General features: G+C 43.0%; 2 protein-coding genes across 3 annotated transcripts in view; one reads left to right on the forward strand and one right to left on the reverse strand.

The window, feature by feature from the left end:
* The window catches only part of LOC146860183 (dual oxidase 2-like), a 130,913-nt gene extending 115,377 nt beyond the window's left edge, over window positions 1-15,536 (reverse strand). The window contains exon 1 of one of the 2 annotated variants that reach the window (XM_085644018.1): window positions 15,415-15,536. The gene's annotated coding sequence lies outside the window, so the exon portion shown is untranslated. The remainder of the gene's footprint in view (window positions 1-15,414) is intronic. The other variant, XM_085644016.1, reaches the window with a different exon arrangement.
* A 159-nt stretch (window positions 15,537-15,695) lies between these two features.
* LOC146860184 (dual oxidase maturation factor 1-like) overlaps window positions 15,696-19,108 on the forward strand; it is a 35,365-nt gene continuing 31,952 nt past the window's right edge. The window contains exon 1 of the mRNA XM_085644019.1: window positions 15,696-15,808. The gene's annotated coding sequence lies outside the window, so the exon portion shown is untranslated. The remainder of the gene's footprint in view (window positions 15,809-19,108) is intronic.

Below are 19,108 nucleotides of genomic sequence, written 5' to 3' on the forward strand. Positions count from 1 at the left end.
GTTTATGCTTATGATGACTGAAGTGGGATCTTTTCAATAGGTTTCTTGTTCATCCCATGTTGAGAGACCTGCTATCTATGAAGAGAGCATCTAAGAAGACCCTGGAAAAACGCGTCCAGCAATATTGACATGGGGTTATCTCCGCCTATCTGTGCCATATACTACAAAAGAATGGAGGAAATAGGCAATTGGTTTGTTTTTTCTGGTACCAAATTAAACAATTATACATTATCTGTAGAAGTTAATTGTTACTTGTTATGTTAGCAGACTAGATGTGACTTACTTCTGCTCAATCACAGTCTCACTGAGCGCCAATATTTATGAAATAGATTGTGTTCCTGAGAATTCAGATTAGAGACCGTCAGAGTTAGGGTCATTCTGTGATAAGTGAGATCCGGAAGGACCAGTCACTCAGGCTAGATATGTTACATTACCCTGAGTGCATCGTATAAGTGGCCTTAAAGCAGCTTTTTCTCACTACGATAACAAAGGTGATATATAGAATACTTGGGTTAATCCCAGACACTTTAACTGCTATTAATGTGTTGGTTCATTGTGACTCTACAAAAAGGACCCACCACATGAAAACCACATGCAAATCTGGAACATGCCACCTGTGTTTGCTATGCCTCGTCCCTTCCCTAAAGGAACACAAGCAAATCCCAGACATCATTCTGCCTTATTGGGCATCATCAGTGAGGTTTATCTTGTGTCCTATAGCTCATAGGAGATACAGGAACCATAGCCTGCCAGAAAACAATACATTGAATTCACTGTGTGCCAGTACAGCTCTGTCCTGCGGCTTCTTTGCTAGAGTATATAGGGAAGCTTCCAGTGGCGACTCGCATAGGGCGTGCTGTGGCGGCCGGGCGGGGTGGGGGAGGGTCAGGGTCGGAGGGTAGTAAACTCATACATACGACGGAACGGAGGAAAGTAATGATTACTTTCCTCCGTTCCGTCGTATGTCCGAGTTTACTAGCCTCCCACTCTGCCCCTCCCCCGCCTCACAGCACGCCCTCTATGCGAGCCGCCACTGGAAGCTTCAAGGATAAGTTCAGACATACTATGAAATGCGATGGTTAAACCTGAAGCACCCTGACATTAAGACCAAAAAAAATGGAATTCCTGTTCCACAGAGGCAAACTCTAAGTGTTTTCATGGATGGCAATGATGCCTGATTTGGAGCAAGAAAATACTCACCATGAAGAAAGCGCAAATTCAAAATATTAATATTGGTCATGTTTAATTTATAGTTCATTAAGTGCCAACAAAAAGGTTCTTATAACTTCACATTATCCAAGATTAATGGGGCAAGGCTCAATTGAATCAAATATTGTTCAAATACTAACACATGTTTAAAAATAAGGCAACAAAATAGTATGTCTAAGAAAGTGAAGCAAGCGAATGAAGATCACAAGAGAAAAAGAAAGGTAGCAAGAACGGCTAAGCAATAACACGTGAGAAATCAATAAACAAGGATATTGCAACAATCAATCACAAGAATGATCTAGAACAGTAAACAAGAGTTATATTTCCCTGCTCATCTGTAGGGTCCAAAGCAACAACGGATTTCTAATGTCCCACAACCTCAATAACAATAAAATCTCACAGGCAGAAGAGGCACCTGTGGAGGGCAGTAACATGTCCACCACCATAAGAGGCAGCTAAAGAGGTCTCTGACGCATAAATACAAATTGGTCTCGAACCCGCTCATGCGTCCCATTTCAATAGTAATGACCGTGTCTGCAGACTGCTGTTGGCAAGTCCCCTTTTTCAGGTGTCATACGACGTAGTCCGCTTATCATATCATATGGTACCTTCGAAACTTGTGTGCCATAAGTCTGAATACGCACAGTGCACTGAACAAACTAAACATTTCAACATTAAGTAGTTCATCAGAGGTCTACATAGTACACTCTAGAAGACCAATCGATCGGATAGGCTCCATCAGCTGGCTCCGTGAAGCATTCAAAGCTAAGTGTTGGTAGAGCTCTCTAAATGTAAACATAATCCAGCCCTTGTCTGCCCCAGAAAGGTATGCACTGGTTCTTGAGTTGGGTTTCCAGAGTCAATCCTGAATATTCCTTATTCCCTCGGCAAGACCAGAGGTCCATTCAAATCAACCTTAATGAATGGATTCTAAAACTGGTATCTATAAATCCATTGGCCAGTTAATCTTGAACTCTGCACTCAAGTCATGCGACTTCTGAACCTGTAACGGTGGCCATTTTTAGCAGCTTGTTGAAGTCAGTAATGCTCAGGATTGATGTTTCTTGAGCTTAAGATGAAACCAATAAACAGAGGCTAGGAATAGCAAAAAGTGATGGGTGGAATGCTTGAAGTAAGTTATGACACTGGCAAATACTCTGGGCTGCGTTCCAGGCTAGTGTTTTGTGACAAAGGGCTGGAGTGCCAGATGGTATGGCAAACAAGGGACTTCCTAGTTTCTAAAAGATCACCATCATATTCTGAAAATAAATTGTGAACTATAAGTTTGATGCTATCAAAGAAGGTATGAGACAAAAAAAATCACGACTTTGCAAGAGAACTGTAAATATATTTGTAGGGTTCTCGAGTGATCCATTTCTTGCATAGAATATAAATACTAGGAATCAGTAACATGGCCATCTCAACAAACCCTGTTTCTGATTTCAACCTCGTCTGAATAAATGTCAAGAATAGAGAATCCAGATATTTTCGCTTTGTAGGACGGGTAGGAACAGTCAAATTACTTGCTTGTTGGTCTTTTGATATGCGACACACCACAATATAGCATACCATTAAGGAGAGATGGGTTTAGGTGTGGAGGGCTTGAAAAGATGTACATTTGTGATAGCAGCAGGACTTGAAATATTTTTCCTATAAATTACCTATAAATGATATGCTTTTTAGTTTGATAGTGTCCTTTTGATTATATCATAATAAAAACCATATCAGTCATGATGTATTCTATATGGACAGCCTGACTCCTCACTAGGAGTGTGATAATTAATGTGCCTATTTTGAGCGAGAGATGCACAGAGCAGTGTTTTTGCCTAGGGCACCACCAGCAAGTGAGCACCAGATTGCCCTACTACCTGTCACTCCAAATGGAGCAGCAAAATGGTTTAGAACATATCTGGACTTACAAAATTACAATACTGAAATAAAAAGGTAATCTATTCAATAATCAACTACACAGCTGTCAACTGCATAGAGACTCACAGCTGTGAGTTCTGTTAGTTACACCAGTAAAACAGATACACTTTGAAACCTTTGAGCAGATACACGTTTCCAAGCAGATGTTTTGTGTTTGAAAAAGTACACCTATGGCTGAAAGTTCCACTATCACTCCTTACAAATGACTGTGGTGCAGCATAATATGAGTTCCACCCTTACATGTGACAATTTCATAATAAAATTACACTTAGCATATATTTCTTGTGTGATTTAACAACATTAATGAAAGTGTTGCACTTGACATCATCAATAAAGTGCATTCACTGTAGGATTAGAGAACGTATTCATACTGTGTGCCTTAACCGTATTAAAATATATTTATCCTTGAAGACTTGATGAATAGACCATCCTTACTATAAAATGTATACTCTTGATAGAAATGAAGATGACTTATGTAATGTGTGCACTAATGTTTCACATATTGCATTAAAATGTAGTTCTTAGACATACTTACATATACATATTTACTATTTTATAGTATGCTACATGTAATGTGAATCTAATGTACGGGCATTTTACATGTATTCGTATTTGAAAGTGCACATGCATATATAAGGCGGACTATTTATTTAATACTTTAGATTGACTTGACCAGGCCTGTTTTCCATACTGCAATGAATACTGCTTTCCATTTTCTGATTACATGACTTTCCTTGCAGGTGCCATTCACATGGGATTCTTAGTTGAAAATAGATACAATACTGTATTAGTAATAGAGAAAGAGCCCGAGAGGAAGACCTTGACGAAAGAGCATGGAGAGGCAGAGCATTAACTGAGGAGTCTATTCAGCAGCTTCGCAACATGGCTTGAGTGAACAAGGACGATGTTGTTCCCATATCATCTTGATTTATTTAGCAAATGTTTCAGCTTACAACGTGAAAATGGAGAAGGGCAATGGAACTCCTAATGATGCATACAGAGAGGTGTTGCTTTTGACACTCTGGTGCAAATAACTGGAGTATATACTGCTGTTAGAGACACTTTTCCTTGGCCTTCGAGAGGTTTAGACCTCTATGCTTTCCCCCGATTCCTGCTAAGTGTGGCTTGGGCTATAACTTATATTCCTGACCCAAGAAGTTGCTTGACTGAGCTTCTGAAATGCTGTCACTTTCTTTCACTTCCCGTATTTTCCTATTTTCCTGCAATTCCCTGAATTTCAAGATTCCTTGGACTAATGAACCATCCTCCAGTTGTTATTCTGTATCTTTAAGGCATGGTATTGAGATTTGTGTACCTTAACTTGATGGCTAATTTGTAATATTACAACATTCTCTCTTTAGATAAGCCTGACTGCTCTGTGCCAAGCTACCAGAGGGTGAGCACAGGTTATCCTTTAGTGTATATCTAGCTTACCCTGACAAGAGTGGTGGTTCCTGCCTGGCCTGGGTACATACCTCAGCCAACCAGGAATCCCACTTCTAACAATCACCCTTTGAATGAATGTACTCCTACAAGCACATACATGCTCGCTGCATCCAGAATCTGGGACTATGACAGAGTGACTGCTGTTTTAAAAAGATTACTATGCGCCGGCCAGCTACAGGACCCATGCAGACCCCTGTGAACAAAGTACCTTTCCTGGTCACAAACAGCAAAATGTGTCACTATCGAGGCCCGCAGGTGCAGGATGTTCTCCAGGCAGTGTAGGAGACTCGTCAGTTCCGAAGACGGGTGCCAGAGTCGAGAGGCATTGAGTCTACGCTGGATTCTGCCACACAGTGGAGGAGATGCATTAATCTCACCAAGCTGCAGCGGCGGAGCTATGCTGTCCGATGCATCGATATCTGGGAGCAAAGTGCTGGTTAAGAGGTGATGTGCTGATTTCACTCCCACAACCAGGTTGATAGGTCGGTTCTGCTACGCGCAGAGAGGAGATGCATTGAAATCAGTGTTGCAAGTATCTGGGCCACTTCCAGTGAGCCAGGTGCAAGAGCAGGGGTAGAGACTTTGCTATCCCAGAGTCTTCAGCAACAGGAGGCTAGCCAACAAGCCCTTGGAGATCACTTGGAGTGAAGGCAGAGTCCATCTCTCCTTCAACAGAGAGCAGCAGGCAGCAGGGAAACAAACAGAAAAGCAGGCCTTTCAGATCAGCAGTCAAGTTGAGTCCTTTAAACAGCACACCAGTTCTTCTGGCAGAGCTTCAGTTTCAAGTCCAGTGGTGTCTGATTTTAGGGGGTCTTAGACACAGCACTTACACCCAAAAGTGCCTTTGATGGGGGGATGACTTCAAAGCAGTTATCTGAAGGGCACAAGTATCCCTTGCAAACCATTCCTGTCTGCAAGGCTATCTGTGGGCAGTAATCAGTCCTTTGTGTGGGGATACAACACCGCCTATTCAAGTAAAGTGTTAGCCTCTCCCTTCAATCCTGCCCAGGCAAGGTCATCAGAATGCATATGTATGTAGATGGCTACTCAGACACACCTATCGTTCCTATGTTGTGACTGTCTAGAGGGAATGAACAAAGTGTAGCAGTCACCAGCCCCAGGGAGACAGACTGTCATGAAAACAGAACAGTAAGTGCAGAGAAATGTCCACTTTCTAAAAGTGGCATTTCTAATAAAGAAATGTTAAATCAAGCGTCACCTGTAAGGAAGCTTGATCATTATAATGAAACATGAAAAAGCTACTCTTCTCCGATTAGGAATTACAGCTTAAAAGTCTAATAAGGAATTTCCAATGCTAGCCTGCGAGAGGGGTAGGCCTCACAGAAGTGAAAAACGAATTTGGGTCACTACCAGGACAAGTAAAGGTTAAACAAAAATATCCTAACTTTAACTTAGTTGGTACCCTGCCCTTAGGGTTCTGCAGGACCTACCTTAGGGGTGACCTATATGCTATAAAAGGGAAGTTTAAGGCTTGGCAAGTCCTTTTAAATGCCAAGGAAAAAGGCAGTTAACCGCACACACAAGCACTGCAGTGGCAAACCTGAGACAGGTTTGAAAGGCTACTTATGCGGGTGGCACAATTAGGGATGCAGACTCACTTGTAGCATTTTAAGTCCACGCCCTGGTATATGGTATACAACTTTGTAAAGGACTTACCAGTACATCGTATATGCCAATTAGATATATACCAATGTCATCATGATTAGGAGAGAAGCACATGCACTTTAGCACTGCTTAGCAGTGGTAAAGTGCTTAGCGTCCAAAGATCAACAAAAAGAACCAGTGAAAACAGGAAGTAAAAGTTTAGTCTGGGAGTAGACCACCCTAAAGATGCCAGGTCTAACACTGGCCTATGAAAAATTGTGTGCAGTTGCAAGTCCCCCGGAATGATGTCATGAAAGGCTAGTAAGAGATGGTTGAGAGGGATGTGTTAGGGAGGCAGAGATCTTGACATTAGGACTACTATATTGTAGCTTAAGACGGTGTCAGAGATCCTGCATTCTTCAATTATCTTATTGTGTACACATTCAGAAATGTTTAAAAATAAATGAGTAAAGTTTGATTAACTTAGTATATGAGTAGTATTAGACGAGAACATGCTATTATTTAGCCGCACCCTTCGATAGGACAGGCTTTGAGGTGCATGCACCTAACCAGGGAGGGCTGATGTGCTCACAGCTTTGAGTGTTTTTGTCAGATTCACAGTGCAATGACAAGGCCACTTGGACGTGGCTCATTGTCAGATAGACTATCATGTGTTTATTTGTGGAAACCCCACGGAAAGATGCATTGATAAGTTGCATAGACGGAATGCAGATGCATTGATACCGCGCCCGCTTGTGCACTAAAGTTTACAAAAGAGCACACAGGCTTGAGGACTGTTCGCAAACACAGCATTGAATCCTCCTGCACTGCTTGTGTGTTATGGTATCTTAATGGGGTCTTTAACTGTGCACGTCTGCAGATGACATAACGTGTATTTGTAAAGAGCACGTTTATCCAAGAGTATCTTGGCGCTGAATAAAAGATGTTTATTGTAACTCGACGGTACTCATTTTTTTTACCTTAGAAGGATGAAAGACTGAGTGGACCCACTGGGATTTGAACTTGTGACTTTGAGGTCGAACACAGGCCTCTACAGTGGATGGATTAGTCCACTCAGCCACAAGACCCAGATGGTGTGGCCGCTTAGGACTTTGAGTTGGCTAACTGGTGTCTTCCACTGCAGACTGAGTTTCTGATATGGGACAGACTGCTTTATATGTGTTGGTAAAGGAGGATCACGTGCACTTACTGGATGGACGTTTTCTAACCCACCTAACAGAAGGACAGAATTCTGAGATCCCATCAAACTAATTGTGAAAATGATGATCAACTGGTAAATTGGAATCATTACTGAAGTGTACAAAGTAATAGTACAAAGAATACTCTGTGGGTGTTTGTGCGGTCAGCTGTTGAGTGAGTTGTTGACTGACGCCTGAAAAGTCAATCGTCTGAGCACTAACCTGGCATCGCGTGGTCCAGTGTGAGCGGCCTTCGCCAAGCCCGTTTGCTGCGGGTGTGGTGCCCTTGAGATAGATATGCATCACCTCGCCTTAGTGATTGGAAGCTTTACTTCCTTGTTGGATCAATGCTTGAATTCCTGCTGCTTTACACAGTGGTTCTCCTCCCTGATTACATCTGAGTCTATGAATAGTATTAATGGGCTTGCGTTGCTCTGCTAAAATAAACATTAATATGAGTTACAAGGAAGCTTCCTGGTTCAGAGTCCTGGGTGGACAGCACCGAGGCGGCAGGAGGAAGTCTACTTGGCCGTCGTTTCCTTTCCTAAAATCCCCAAGGGTGGCCAACCTTTCTTTATTTAGCATATATGCCGCGGATCTATATTAGGCTGGTGACTTCTCGCTGACAAATCTGCTCACACAGATTGGATGTTCCTGGTGATCCACTTCCTTTACACGCGGATGGAGATCACCTTCTTCTGACACCTCTTTTGTGTTCAATAGACTTCTCATTACATGGATCCTAATGCATGGCCTCGAAAGAGATCCGCTGAACAGGAATGTGTTACACGTCATGCGAAGATAATAGCTGGCTATCTGATTGGTGATTGATTGGTTTATTTAGGAAGCCAATTGACCTGTGGGGTAGCAGCCTGAACTTTTGCTTCAGGAGGCTCCAGAAAACGGAACTATTCCCTTTCTACATGAAACTTCTGCCGCCCAGGGGTCCCTGGTCGCTGTACATCAGCTGAGACTTCCATCCCACCGGATTGGACACGTTCTTGCCTCACATGGCTCCTTTTTCAAGATGGACGATGCTGATATGTCTTCTGAAAGGCTTGAAGCTCCTCATTATAAAAGTGATCATTGAATGAGTAAATGAATGAGTGAGTGAATAAATAAGCAAGCCCAAGTTGATAGCAACCAGCAATGCCTTCAATTATCAGTGACCAATTGGATTGCCTTCATCTCACCTTGTTCCCTGACCAGTTTATACTTCACAAAAAGCACACCATCCATTAAATACACATCCTCTTAATAGTGCCAGCTGAGAGGCTGAGGATTGGATGGGCTTGTAACTGCAGTACTCTCAAACGGGTGGAGGCAGAGGCCTTCTGAAGAGCCTGAACTCTGATACTGTCCTTACCGACTCTGACTGCACCAATAAGCAAACCTTTCTCGTGCAAGACACTTTCCAAAAGCAGAGCTCGAATGATGATGTTATGCCTCAACCCCACCCAGCCATAATCAAAGATAAAGGAAATCTGCCATGTTTGAAGCAGCTTTCGATAAAGAGAATCGTGTTTTCATCTGTTTATTGGTTGTCATACTTAATAAAAATCAACAAGAGACTAATGACCAAAGTACCAAACTCACCAAGGCCTCATTAGATTAGATTAGAAGTTTGTAAAGCGCTCATTCCCACATTTTATGGCTTAATTCACTAAACGTGTGCAATGCACACAGTGGCGTGTAAAAAGTGGCGTGTGGAGAAGTGTAGCTCACTGGTTAGAGGAGGCATACCCTGAAGCAGAGATCAGACCCGGGACCTGGGTTCGATTCCCGACGCGGCAGGGTCCAGAGCCCAATTGTCCACGGACTCGATAATTCTCGCTTCGGTGCCCACTCTAAGCACGAGTTCACACTATGCAGCTCAGGGCAACAAGCCTGCTTAATCTCCACAACGGCCCCCCGCGGCGGGATGCCTGGCTTTCACCTTGGGGATGCCCAGTACGGGTTATCTTACAGGGAAAAACCAGGACGGGTTCCCAATGCAAGCGCCAAGATGCCCGTAGGGTGATAGCTGCGCTCTATAAGTACATCAATCAATCAATCAAGGTAGGTTTAGGAATCATAAGCCTGAGTCAAGGAATCAATATTTATTTTCCAAGTCCGGAATCCACTTCCTAATACTAAACATCTTCCACAATTAGCATATTTTCCGAAATAGTACGTTTGGCAAAGTGTGATGGGAAATGGGTTTCCCACAGGAGCAGATGGGGCATTTGAAATATCAGGAAAACACTCAGTGGTATAAACTTGTGGATAACTTTTCCCCCTTATGTTTGCAACAAAAGGGTGGAGCCGGCTGTGAATAGAGCAGGAGAGGCCATTCCCGCCACAACACTGCAAACACTCAACATCTTTTTTATTTTTTTACACTATGCTGAAACGTATTATCAGAAGACACTCCAGCAAAATAAAACAATATATCACTGCAGCAGAACTAAAACAGAGAGTCTAGGCCAAATACAATTCGAATAAAAAAGAATCTTTTTAAAACTGAAATAATTCGACATTCAAATCACGTTCAAATGCAATGGAATACTTTGATGTGAATCAGTGATTGTTAACAGGCTGAGTCCTTGCTCCTGACAGCAGCGTCAGAGAGCCATCCCATTTTTTCTTTTTTTTTTATACAGAAAACAATCGCAGCCGCTGTTACAGGGCTAGCATAGGTTGAAAAGTTGCCGTTTATAACGAAAAGATACTTCTATTTGGAGAAACTGTGGTGGGGTTTTCCCTCTGTGGTCAGTCCACAGTCTAACTGGCCAATCCGGAGAAAGAATGGAAGATTTAAGACTTACATGGATTTCTGGATGTTCGCACTCCTAGGAAGTTGAATTTTTGCTCCTGAATACTTTGGCCTGTGGGAATGAACCCACCTCTCCCCCCCCCCCCCCCCCCCCCCCCTCCATCGAGACCTGTTGATAACAGGTTCAGAGCCCAACACGGCCGAATGAGCTCTTCATCCTTCACATAAGATCATGTTTATTCAAAGTAGCGAGAAATAATAACTCCCTTTTGTCTAAGCGCCTAGAAATGATTTAGCCACTGTTGTGTGCTACATAAACAGTTCTTGCGATTAGCGATAACCTGTAGAACCCAGGCTCGAATCACAATGTGACCAGTTCGACCTTTTAACTTTCCGATATGGAGTACTATTGAATTTGTTGATGTCAGCACTTAAGATTAGATCGCCAGCAGACACTAAATTCTGAAAGATTCAAGTGTTAATCTTCATAGTTACTACTGCACTGCCCAGGTGTATCCTGTATGAGCTTCAAAGGTCACGAGGCTCCCACTCAGATGAGGATTTGAAATCAGGCGTAAGGCAGGCACCGAGAGCTTGGTTGGTATTCTGTTCCTACCCTGAACCAGAATTTTTTTCAATGTATTATTTTCCCCATTTTATAAAAATTTACATAAATCAACACTTCACTTCCTTTAAAATGTAAAGGTTGACCTGCGCCATGCGGTGCAAACGATACATGAGGCTTTTCAATAGGTAAAGTTACTTTTAAAAGTTCTTGCTACATTTCTGTACCTGGTAATATTCAAATTATTATTTTTAAAGCGCTCACAAAATCAAGAAGCTGCTGCAGAGTACTAATAAAAAAAAAAACGGTCACACACTTCTGTAGATCTGTGGATGAAATATTACACCAATGGAGCACTCCTTATAATAATGTAAAGACATGTTACTGGCAAGGCACAAGATAATATTAATTTAATGAAATTTTCATTATTGCATAATAATGCATATTGTGATATGGCAATCCTTGATGTATGTTTTACTACATGGTATGTTTGGCTGAATATATATATATATATATATATATATATATATATATATATATATATATATATGTGTATATATACTCATGCATACTTTTGAAAATGTTTACTTAATTAATGTATTTCATTATGAAACCTTAGCTAGAGTTGGAGTGCCCATGGAAGAGGAGAAGCTTTAGCTCCTTCTTAAATATTGCCTTATGCATCACATCAAACGTCCACTGCTGCTTTGCAGAAACAAAAACGTTGACAGACATGAAGGTGTTGTTTATATATGAATAGCTATTGTATGCTGCACATGTATTTACATGTGTATATCACAAATATCAAACAAAGTGTGTACCTTCAATTGAAAATAGATCCATTGGATTGAAATATCAGTTCCTGCGAGAACGCAATATCATTTAATTCTCACCTCCTTTTAGGGCTTGTTCCCCGCTGTCCAGGTTCAAGGTAGGGCCGGTTGGGTGCCCGGCCTCCAAAATTACTAACCTTGCAGTTTATGACTTTTTCAAGAAAATTGGAGAGCGTGGTCATTCCCCGGTCTTCATTTGGAAAGCGGGCCCGTGGGGCAGGAGATCCTGAGGGACACGCAAGGCATCTGGCCTGGGTGTAATTCGGATGACGTGGCAGGATCCCCACCTATAATATAGTCAACCTGGCTCCAATGTCAGTGGGCAAATGCTTGTTGTTGCCTCACATGACCAGGTTGCCCACTGCCCTCCCGTGTACCATTGTTAAGGGAAAAGCCATACACTCTCATGGCACATGGTGGTGCTGATCAACTGTCCATGTAGTGGTGATGCTCGTTGGCTTTCACCTACAGACGCAGTCACAGACGTTCACTTGTAGTGCCACAGAAGTGGCGTGCCTTATTGGCTTTCACTTATAGTGTATAGCTGCACAAAAGTGGCGGCACTTGTTGACTTCACTTATAATGGCACAGAACTGACGGCACTCATTGTTTTTCACTGATGGCGGCACAGAAATGGCGGCACTCGTTGACTTTCGCTTATAATGGCACAGAAGTGCTGGCACTCATTGACTTCCGCCTATAATGGCACAGAAGTGGTGGCACTCATTGACTTCCGCCTATAATGGCACAGAAGTGGTGGCACTCATTGACTTCCGCTTATAATGGCACAGAATTGGTGGCACTCATTGACTTCCGCCTATAATGGCACAGAAGTGGTGGCACTCATTGACTTCCGCCTATAATGGCACAGAAGTGGTGGCACTCATTGACTTCCGCTTATAATGGCACGGAAGTGGTGGCACTCATTGACTTCCGCCTATAATGGCACAGAAGTGGTGGCACTCATTGACTTCCGCTTATAATGGCACGGAAGTGGTGGCACTCATTGACTTCCGCCTATAATGGCACAGAAGTGGTGGCACTCGTTGACTTTCGCTTATAATGGCACAGAAGTGGTGGCACTCGTTGACTTTCGCTTATTATGGCACAGAAGTGGTGGCCAAAATATTGGGTTTTATCTCCCTTAGTATCCCTACCAATACGTGCTCCTCTCACTTTCACTGCCCCTTAATTCCCCCTCATGTGCCCTGCTTGACATATAATGTTTTTTTCTAAAATGAATGCCAGCGTTATTGTTGGAATATGGGACTCTCTCTTCCCCAATCTTACTAACCAAGCTATACCCCTAATAATGGCACAGGCGCAGTGGCCCTCATTGACGTTCATTTGTAGTAGTACATAAGCAGAGACACAGGCCGCTTATGGAGTTAATCCTCACTTACCCACTAAAAGGATGCCTTCTCTGCACATATAGATGGTCTTTCTCACTCCATCTCGCTGTCTCTTTCTCTCTCTGTCTAGCTCTGTCTCAACCTCCCCCTCTCGGCGAATAAGTACTTTACGTTGTGTCATTTCCTAGTGCTGTGAGACTTTCACCCCATGTAGATGTTGCATAGCAGAAGAATGACTTTTCTTGAGGATTTTTCAGTCCCTTTCTTTTTCTGAACTGGTGCGCCCGAGCACATAGTGATGGCACTAGTAGTGTACATCAGCAATTTCCACCTCCAAATCCGTCTGACGCAGCCTATCTCGTCAGTCATGCATGTAAAAAGTAACTAACATCATACATGTTCATATATAGGAGGTTGCAGAGTTCACCTAATGTTGTGAAATATGCCAGACTTATGCTCAAAGTACTGCTACCACAGGCCGTCAAGATTTCTGCTCTAAGAGTGACAAAGGAGCCAGCATGGCTCCGAGAGGTGAACACAGGGCACAAGTCCTTAAAAAAGAAGTGGAGGGACTGACAACGTCAGGCAGTATGCAAGTGACAGTGACGCGTGCTATCAAAGCACAAGACGTCACGACGGGTGACATTCCACATGGCATCACAGGAAGTGACCTCACTGGAAGTGATGCTCTGATATGTGTATGTTATAACAGATGCCAACTGAAAATGCAATAAAATATGGGGGGTTTTCAAAGTTGTCTCTGCAAAGCGTAACATGCAGATCACAGATTTTTATTTTATGTAGATAGGTAAGTGGATTACTGATATGAACACAGAGATCCTTTTGTTACTTGCAGTTAATAAATAGTAATCCTTCTAGTAGACCACAGTGAGCTATGAAATGTATTTGACTCCTACACCTTGTAACCCTGTCTCATGTAACACATCTTGTACATTGATTTATACACTTACATGATTTATTTGGAATGGATAATGTGTATGTTATGTAAAGTGCTCTAAGACTTTGCATTGGGGTGAGTTGCGCTATAAAAGAAATAATAAAGTGCTATTTAAATTGTTATTTGTGTAAATACTGAGACAGACCAACCCATCTGACATTCTTACAGTGCATGCACTTATAAAAGAAAAATCAGGATTGGCATTTTGTTGTTTATCGGGAATCGAAAGCCGACAAAGTGCAGGAGCTGATGAACGTGTCCCGGTGTTTCATAATTACACTGGGACAAGTTCAACATATTTATGTGGGGCCCAAGCAGGGGGACGGTGTCCACCCTGTGAAAAGAGTGGGCAGAGTGGGTTGACGCCGTGTACCTGCGTGTACCCCCGACTCGTGCCCCGGCCCCCGGGTGAACGCTTGCCTCTGAGACATTTTGTGATCAACAGGTCATAAGCTAGAATCATACAGGGCCCACTCTGCCTTCTATCCTTTTCAAGTTGGTAAACTGAGTGTCGCTAATATAGTAACACGGAAACTGCAGGAGTGCAGTATGAGTGCTACATGAAAGACAAACTCTAGTTTCTTGACAGGGGTGCTAATTTGCCTTAATTTCAAACTCATGTTTTTAAAGTTCAGTGTAAGACCTACACGTTCGTTCTATTGTTAGTTCAAAAGTGCCGCTGGGTTATTCAGCGGGACTTTTTAAATCTCGCGCGAAAACGCTGCGGCCCCGCTGATTGGAGCGGCGGGGTTGGAGGGAGGATATCTTGTTTGCCAGCCTCTGCGCTCCCGGCGCTTCTTACAGAAGCATCGTGTGAATTAAATCATAGGTATGAAACAATATTTTGTGTCCAATGGCCAGCTAATATCCGGAACGTAATGAAAGACGTCTCTTGACCCTAAATAATGTTCAGCCACAAACGTTTACAAGTGTTTATCAAAGTTTAGATCGTTTCACTCATAAACGTGTACAAGTTTTTATTAAAGTGTAGAGCGCCTCACTCGTGTACGTGCTGGTTAGACTGGGGACAATAAAGCGAATCACAGCTCCAGTGGGAGCCTGCCTCCCTTCTGCCGGCTAAAACATGACGTGTTTATTTATGATAGCATTGCAAACAGAGGCAAACAAACCAAAAGCAATTCAGTCATTTAAAATAAAGATACGTTCTTCTTCCTGAATGATTATCCAAGCTATAAAATAATCCAATGATAAGGATTACAATTGAAGTGTTCGGGCGCCCTCTGGCGTTTGTCTGAAGAACTTGGTGTATCACAAGAATAAATCAAAGCCCTGCATATGTTTCTTGTCCTACGACTCACACGTTTATCTTATTGGCCCAAATCATTTCGGCTAATTTGTAAATAGTTAAACAAACATTTTACAATATATTTATGAACACCCAAAGCAATTTATTTCTCTTTGCGCACTCTTCTACCGGCAAAAACGAAACTGCGTAAGACACCTAGAGACATCCAGTCTCCAAATTAAACATGACATTCAAATAACCTCTTGTAAAAACACACACTAACCATTGGCGAAGCAAGAACAATAACATGAGCTTACCTGCAGCTTGCTTTGTTGTTTCAAGGTCTGGGCTGGCTGCACTCCTCTCTCCACCTCTTCACCTGAGCTCAGCCAGAACAGACTGATGTGAGCACGTTTGGTCCCTGACTCCCTGAGCTCACAGGAGGAAGTGCCTGCTTCCAGGGATGAGGGAATCCGGGCGGGGCCTGGGACCACATTTGCATACCTTCCTGCAATCTCAGAAAGTTTTGGGAGGTTCGTGCACTGCAGAAAGGCAAGGATGTGACGTTCGGGCTTGGCACATGTCCCCAATCCTAAATGAGTATAAAAGAGGCCTTGCAGCACTTCAGTCGCCACCGAACCCTGCAGAACGCACCGGACCTTAGAGGGACTCCTGGCCCTGCTGCTGCGCACCATCCCCCGAGCCACACAGGTGAGCTCACTCCGCGCCTCGTTTTATTTCACTTTTGAAAAGCAAAGAAAGGCACTTTAAATGTACAGTACATGGCATGTGTAGCTATGCATATGATGCGATTTTGGATTGTATCGCGTTGCCGTACCCTCTGCTGCTGTGCTTTATTGTATGCTACTTTGTACTTATGTATTGCTTTTCTCACTGATAATCACTTTTGAGAAATGAACTGTTCCCGAAGAGCGAAAGATCGTGGGTTATCCAGGGAATGTATATCAGAATAGAAGAGTTGATAGGTTCATGTTTATTCTTATTTAAAACATGCAGTTGTTTCATAAAACAGCTTACATTTCTTCCCCCCCACCCCCCAAAAAAAAGAAAGTCCACTTTGTTGTACGGAACTACATATATAATTCTCAGTGCCACCATGAAAATAAAAAAATCCATACATACTCATTGGATTTACTATCAGAAAGTGGCGTAAATAACATGTACCAGAGACGGGCACTAATACCCCATGGATACATAGAGCAATCAACTTTTACATGTATTCGTGAATCTAATAACATTTAACAGTCTTGTGAGATGTTTGGGGTCATTAATTTTAAACTAGTTGTATGCCAATTATCATTTCTTGTTGGAGTCCCCCCAAGGAAGCTGTGTACTTATAAGGAGGGCGATCTCAACAAGAGTATCCCCCAAATGTTGTCTGTTTGTAACTCCTTCCCACAGAGCCTGCACCGACAATCTTTCTAATTGATACCACAGCGGGAGCATATCCCATAAAAAAAACAAGAAAGCAGTGTCTAGCCTCCCTTGACCTCAAAGAAGCAAGGTATGGGGCTCGGTCATTTGACTGTATATAGAAATGCATGGCAATATATTGATTTGCCTGCTGAAACCTTAATATTCCCAATTCTTTGCCGAGCCAGTGTCCTAGTTGTGGTGACACGCTTGAAAGAGGAGCAGGCGATGTTCACATTAATAGGCAATTTCCCCGCACCCAGTGCTTCCATCCATCCTCTCTGCCTCTATTTGCGGAATTTTGCTGTCATTCCTTTGTTGACTTGATCTCCTCCTGCATAGGGGCAAGAGGTCCTCAGTACAATACAATCCCCTTATAGCGCACATATTGAGACAGAGAGCCAGTGTTGGTGCTGAATAAAGCTGAATCCAAACAGATTATCTGGAATGAAGGGGATTGTGGGAGTGACGGGCGCCCATCCAGATGGGATCTCAACTTCATCCGAAGAAGCATAGGATAATGACAAGCCCATTTTACTCTCTCTAGATCTTTTTGAGGGCAGAATTGATAAACCCCCAATATTTTTTGTTTGAATCTTTACAACCCGGTGCAGCCCCGAAATATTATATCTCTTAGTTCTCATTGGAGGCACCCAGGACATCTTGATGTCCAAGATGAGACCCAAATAGCGATACTTTTTTGCAATCTCAAGGGTGCATTTAACATTGGACTATCAGCCACATTGGCAGTTTTGCTTAAGTCGTTCACCGCACAGTATCTAGATAAAGCCCCCAGGCTCAGTGCAAGCCAGGACACGTCTCGTCACTGAACATTGTGTCCTCAGTAGGATATAACTCAGAGATGGGATCTGGTGCTCTGTTCGTCATAAGCAGTCACTTGGAGGATAATGCCTCTGGTAGACCACCTATGCACTGGTGAAAGGGGCAAGCCGACGAATATTGGCACATTACACCTCAAAACCCAAGTAGACGTCATCAAACGAAGCAACGCTCTAGAAGGCCTGTTGTAGGCGGTTGTTAGAGATGTAGGATATAGTCCTAATTTACCCTTCCCATGTGTTAAAGTCTGTCAGTGTCCGGCATCTACAAGATAAACCATGGTTCAATCTTAACGACAGAGGAGTCGGATTAAACTCAATAAAGGAACAGGGATACCACAGGCATCAGATTTTTCCAGATAATAACTTTATTACTGATGAGGCTCGCCACACCTCAGGAACACTTCCTGTATTCATGCCGGCTTCACATACCTGTGCGTGGACTGAGGTCACTATCCTGTGTAGTGAGAAATAGCTCTCCCTGACCAGCCTGCTGAGCCCAAAGGCACCTAAACTTTCTAAAAGGAAATTAAATTATTGAGCTGAAATGCTTTGCAGTTCAAAGCGGCTGTGTTCAAGTCAGGATCCAAGGTGGCCATTAGAAACTGGGCTATTAGATAATTAATCGGCATATTTTGACCTGACCTCATTGGAAATTGAGGGAGATTCACCAATTGTCTAAGTTCTTAAAGGACCACCTACCACCAATTTAAAAAAATATGCTTTTACTTCTTATGGTCACTATCATTGTGTTCCCACTTTTTGAATATTAAACATTGTTTTTAATACTGCAGACTATTTGTCTTAATCTGTAGAATTTTAATTTATGGCCGGCATTCTACCCAGATTCAGCTATAGATCTCTCCTTAATTTCTTCATTAGAGTTATTTGTGCACGTGACACTTCGTCAATAACCTGTTCATTGTAATATCCCTTTATGGCTGAAGGCTTTAGAGCTGTTATTAGTAGAAAGCAATATTTCTAGCTTGTATTTAATCTGGGTTAACAAGAGAGTTGAGTCATGTAATGTGCGCTTGGAGAGAGCATCACTCCCCCTCGGGGAGGACTCTCCTGGCACCATCTACAAATAACTTATGTTTATTTCTCAACCATTTTCTGCGGGTGAGTGAGCTCAGACCACTGGCCGTCTCTGAACTTTGGTCCTTCACCAGATTCCAGGTTTAAGAGCACCTCTGCCCACCCTGCACCCCAGCGGCTTTCCCTTCACCCTGCTAGTTACACTGCTGCCAGTTAGCTCCATGCCATGATGCCCGTTTTCATCCAACCCTTATTATTTAGCCAAGAGAATGTTGTATGCTGGGACTTGTAGTTTTGCCTTATTTGTCATAACGAGTGATCTACGAGACCTGGAAGATTACATCAGGATTAGTAAGTAAGAAATGGGCAATACTTGCACTTCTTGGCAGGAGTGATAATTATTGGAAAGCACCAGCACTTCTCTCCGTGGCGGCTCTCCAAGCAATGCTCACCACAGCACTTCCCGTCATGGATGCTGTGCCTGCATTGAGCAGTGCCAGCACTTTTAAGCAGGTCTTCTGTACAAGTAAACCGTAGCATGGAAAGTCTCTGCAGGACTGCCAGACTTGCAACTGGCAGCACCAGCACTCTTGTGCAGGGCTGCAATGGAGGTCATGGGCAGTGCGAGCATCTCTCAGCAGTTTTGTGTGCAAGTAATGGGCAGTACCAGCAGTCCTCACAATGGCTGCTCTGGACAGAT

This window comes from Triturus cristatus, chromosome 3_1 (assembly GCF_964204655.1).
Source record: "Triturus cristatus chromosome 3_1, aTriCri1.1, whole genome shotgun sequence".
NCBI lineage: Eukaryota > Metazoa > Chordata > Amphibia > Caudata > Salamandridae > Triturus > Triturus cristatus.